Source organism: Sinocyclocheilus grahami, unplaced genomic scaffold (assembly GCF_001515645.1).
Source record: "Sinocyclocheilus grahami isolate Dianchi unplaced genomic scaffold, SAMN03320097.WGS_v1.1 scaffold2332.1, whole genome shotgun sequence".
NCBI lineage: Eukaryota > Metazoa > Chordata > Actinopteri > Cypriniformes > Cyprinidae > Sinocyclocheilus > Sinocyclocheilus grahami.
In genome coordinates this window covers 31,456-36,701 of record NW_015507511.1, presented here as the reverse complement: position 1 = coordinate 36,701, position 5,246 = coordinate 31,456, and the positions used below count along the sequence as shown (strand labels likewise).

General features: G+C 31.9%; 2 long non-coding RNA genes across 2 annotated transcripts in view; one reads left to right on the top strand and one right to left on the bottom strand.

Moving 5' to 3' along the window:
• The window catches only part of LOC107574768 (uncharacterized), a 3,744-nt gene extending 2,694 nt beyond the window's left edge, over positions 1 to 1,050 (top strand). The window contains exon 4 of the long non-coding RNA XR_001607727.1: positions 63 to 1,050. This is a non-coding gene — a long non-coding RNA (uncharacterized lncRNA). The remainder of the gene's footprint in view (positions 1 to 62) is intronic.
• LOC107574769 (uncharacterized) overlaps positions 1 to 4,801 on the bottom strand; it is a 5,513-nt gene extending 712 nt beyond the window's left edge. The window contains exons 1-2 of the long non-coding RNA XR_001607728.1: positions 4,721 to 4,801; positions 1,312 to 1,453 (exon numbers count right to left, since the gene is read on the bottom strand). This is a non-coding gene — a long non-coding RNA (uncharacterized lncRNA). The remainder of the gene's footprint in view (positions 1 to 1,311; positions 1,454 to 4,720) is intronic.
• Between the last annotated feature and the right edge of the window lie 445 nt (positions 4,802 to 5,246).

Below are 5,246 nucleotides of genomic sequence, written 5' to 3'. Positions count from 1 at the left end.
TATATATATATATATATATATATATATATATATATATAGTGTGTAATATCTTTTTTTTTCAGATTCCTGGAGAAATAGAAAGCTAGAGGACACTTCCAGCAGCTTCATTACGAACCGTTACTCATAACATTCTATAACATTGTCATTATTCACAATAAATGTCATATTTCTCCTCATTTAAAATCATATGTGTGCAGGTCAATTGAATTGACATTTCACTTTTCATAAATATTAATCATTCCATATTAATGCGTACTGGATAAACTACTTTCTATTATATTCGTTCATCATTAGCCATGTATTTTATGAGACTGTATTTCTCTTTGAGGTGTGTTTTTCATATAACATAAGCATGTTTAATCTTAAGAGTGTCGTGTGACACTTTCTTCAGTACTAGAAATGTCTGGAAACATGCGAGTTTGTGTTTAATTCAAGATCTGTCCAGTTGATTGTTAATCTCTGTGAAAAGTTTGCTGTGACGCTTTTACTGCAAGGCACGTTTGTTAACTTTTATATTATTTTTCCTTTCTATTTGCTTATATTAGGAACTGTGCCTTATTTTTATGCAATTTGTAATTGCACTGACATTATATCTGTCTATATTATTTTAGTATCTGAGGTGAATCTGCTCATCTGTTTCTCTGATTAATGTAAATATAATCAATCTGGTACTGGTGATGATTTATTACAGTTGTATGAGCTTATTTAATTGATTTCTGATTGTGTTCTGGTTTATTTTATTTCTCGCTTCAGCTTGAATTATTTGTATTTATCGTTTTGAGCCTGATGCAAAACAAATAAAACCAAATGAATGTCCAGCGGCTTCCCAGATTCTCTTCTCTCTCACAATTGTGCTAAAGTCTGAAGTCAAAGCACTTAAACCACTGATAATTCATACACAGAAATATTCATGAAAAATCCGCAGTTTTAAAATGTTAAATCCAGGGACATGAAAAATGATGGAATTAAAACTTTTAATGTTTCATTTTATATTATGATGTTATTATCTAATAGTTTTGCTCTGCTTTGCTGATCAGTTAAGCTCATCTCGAAAATATTTTATCAGCATAGTGCACACTTCCTTGTTTTATGTATAGCTGAGTATACTGTATAGCATGTTTAAGTTTGCATACACCTTGCAGAACCTTTTTGTTTTTAAATACGCATATTGCATGCTTTTTTTATAGCACTCACTTGAATAAGCTACTTTACATAACAGATGATAACATATTGTCCACAAGACAAAATAATAGCTTTTTACACAAATTAACCAGTTCAAAATTTGACATTCTCTTGATACTGTGTTGTTACCTTGAAGATCAATGACTGTGTTTTGTGCTGGTTGTTCATGAGTCCCTTGTTTGTCCTGAGCAGTTAACTCTTGTGTGGTGTTCATATTTTTTGTTACTCAGCCAGTGTTCGTGGGTCTGGTGGACCCACTACAGTTTGGGGTCTTTAATTCAACAAAATTAAAAATTACATATAAAAATACTCAACAGATGTTTACTTCATCCCAATTACAAGCAATATAAACAGCATGCATGGTCAAAATTTGCCCTTTACCTTTGTTAGATCACATTTATGAATTAAAGTGCTACAGCCTTGTGCGGGAATGGCAGGGGGCAGAAACACAAAACTCACACTCTTACATTCTCTCTCTCTCTCTCACACACATGCACACATACACACACACACACACACACGTACACACATAAACACACACACACATACACACATACACATATTAATAGCCGTCCAAGCCAATAGGAGGACAGAGGAAAGGTACACAGGACCTAAAATTTCCACTCTTTTATTAGCCCCGGGTCCAGTGGACCCGTATGGGGGACCGAGAGTGCCACTTAAAAATAAAATGAAGAATCAATTTATTGATTTAATAATTCAAACATAAAAATGTATAGAAATAAATAACTTTTTAAATGGACAAATTAATAGACATATTTAAAGATGTTTACTTAATTCGTGTTTTTAAATGTAGTTTAATAAAACAATTATTTAAAAAATATTTTTTTAATGTATAGACACATTTAAACTGTTTATTTAATTCATGTTTTAAAACGTGGATTAATAAAACAATAAAAATTACATGAATAAATCTATTTAAATGCACATTTTAAATCGCTTTTTAAAAATGCATTTGGCAATCGCTTTTCTTTCTCTGTTTGCCCATTGCTTTTATTTATCCATTTGTCAATCAAGTTAAAAAAAAAATGCCATTGAACAGTACACACGTGGGAGCAACCAGTCAACTTTCGCCTAGATTTTATAGAGCCAACCCCTCTCGCGCTTGTAAATGTAACACGCACTGTTATTGGACAGTGAGAAAAGTACTTCAAGAGTATGAAGACGGAAGCGACGCAAAATGTCAGGGGAATCTGAACGTGTTTGGAGAGGGATTTTGGATGATTTATTAGCTTTAGCTGATTTAAGCGAAATAAATTCTCATCTCGGTTATCAGGGGCTGGCGAAAACAATGCGGCATCGGCATCTCGCAGCGGCACTTCCGGTGTTTAGAATCAGAACCAGCGATTAGTGAATGAATCACTCTTTTGAGTCGGCTCTTTTCAATGAGTCGAGCAAACGGATAAGCAGAGCGGTTGAAAGTGACTCGCGATTCAGTCTGAATGAATCATTCTGCTCTGACGCACTGAATCGTTTGGAGCAGCACTAGATGAAATGAATCTTTACCTACAGTCATTTGAAATCAAACCTACAAATGTATCCTTAGCTAAGATAGTCTTTATTAAGTTAACTTATTTATCTATAAACGTATTTATGAACGAATCTGCACTGCAGATAAAACCATCCTTAGACCTGAGTTCTTTAAAAAACACCAACAGTACACAACAAGAGTGTCTGTGAATAATCAGCATTTTATTCATTTTCATAAAGTTTCCAATGTGGAAGATCCATTGTGTGTCATTGATTTGCTGCTCTACTGTAAGTTCTATTTATAGCTAGAAGTAGAGCGAGTCTTGTAGAGGACCATTCTAATGTGTGAACAGTAGAGAGCGCCAGTCGAACATAGTATTTTTTTTATTTTTTTTTTTACTATTATTATATAGTAATATTATACTATATATTACTATATATTTTTGCTAACAACAGGGGAATACAAAGTTATAAACCAACAGAAACCAATCAAACAATGAAAGCCAAGCCTTTTCATCTTATATAAGAAAAAGAAAGAAGAACATCCAGTGCATTCTTTTTCAGCAGCAAAGATGTCTCAACAGCTTTACGATAGTTCTGTATTGAGATTAAAGAATCATATAAGAGCTTTAAATCAGTGGAAAACAGTCTACCATTTGGTACAGCTGACATGTATTTTGCTTTGTGCATATGGTATTTAGCAAATTAAATAATAATTTTGATTATATCATCTATCTCCAGTAAACCAGTATCACAGTCCATAAACAAGACCGTTGTATCAGTTATCGTAACAAACTATAAATAAACAATAAAACTTGGGTCCAAAATTATTTAGTAAAACTGAAAAATATGTGCAAAATTGCCTCTCACTCCTCTTTACAAGAAAAAATAATAAATAAATTAAAAAAAACATATTGGTTAATACCCTTTTTTTTAATTTACTAATAAAGTCATTACATGGATAATTTTGATGAATTATTTTAAAATGATTTTTTTTTTACTTTATTAAGAATTATATCTGCCACAGTTTATGAACAAAATAAAGGGATAATTAGGTTTCCACTTCATGCCAGCATTAGGAAAAACACTTTTTTTCTTCTGTAGACCTTTCGGTAACACTTTACAATAACAGTACATGTTTGGTATAAAAAACTGCTATAAATACTAAAAAACTGCTATAAGCAATACAAAATTATTTTCATTAGTATATATATATATATATATATATATATATATATATATATTAATGTATTAATTAACACTTTGGGGTAAACTAAATCAAACACGCTCTAGAAGCAAGATGAAAATGAAAATAGCACAATGTAAAATTGTTTATAAATTTGCCACCTGCAGTTGTCACAAACATCAGTGAACGACAGTGGATTTCTTGCAATATTTACGTTTAACCTAACTCATCCAACACACAATGATGCATTCATAATTAAAAACAATTTCATCTCATTCTGTTTTGAGTGATTCCACTGCTGCCGTCCTACTATAACGTTAAGCAGGTACAATTTTCACAGTGTACAAATCACTGATGTTTGTGGCAACTGCAGGTGGCAAATTTATAAACAATTTTACATTGTGCTATTTTAATTTTCATCTTGCTTCTAGAGCGTGTTTGATTTAGTTTACCCCAAAGTGTTAATTAACTAACATGCAGGAACTAACATGTAATTAAGGTAGTGTTATTCATGCAGTAGTTCATATGACTCATGTCTTAGTTAAGTTAGTTCTTCATTAGTTCTTGATTAATACATATCTTAACTCATCATTAGTTCATAGTCAAGTAATTATTAATTCAGCTATTAGTACATGATAATTCATGTACTGTTATTGTAAAGTGTTACCGACCTTTCTAATATTTGTATCTATCTATCTATCTATATATATATACATACGTATATACTAATGAAAATAATTTTTTATTGCTATAGCAGTTTTTTAGCATTTATAGAATTTTTTATACCAAAAATGGATGAAACTAAAATGATCAATTTCAACTTAAACTTTTCATTGCAATGCATTTATTCTAAAAATTATTCACCTTGTTTGTCCTCGATGTTGACAGACGAACATGACACGTTCTTCACAAAACAGATATGTGTGATATCAAGAATAGTGGAAACTTCTCAGAAACGACTTCTAAGTGTTGCTGGAGCCGGAAGTAACTTCTGCTGAAACTAACATTCTTATCTGCAGGATCACTGCATTAGCATGCAAATCAACCACTGATAGCAATCCGCGATTTTATTTTTCATGTACACATACTATATGATATTTTGCGTTATTTCACAACTCTTTTTGTCAAGCATCAGCATTCATAAATTATGTACTTTATTTTGCAGTAAAACAGTTTCGCATAAAGAGGAATGCAAATTGTGGATGTCCATGCTATTCACCGAAACACACACTGTTCGCACCTCAAAACATGCAGACACTAGCTTACACTGACCACAGACGTCCAGTATAGACACATCTTCATGCACATGCTGTCTGCCAAAACAAAGAAAAGCACATTTCTTTACAGATATTAAATGAGGCCTTCTGCGGTATGATTCTATTCAAAATAC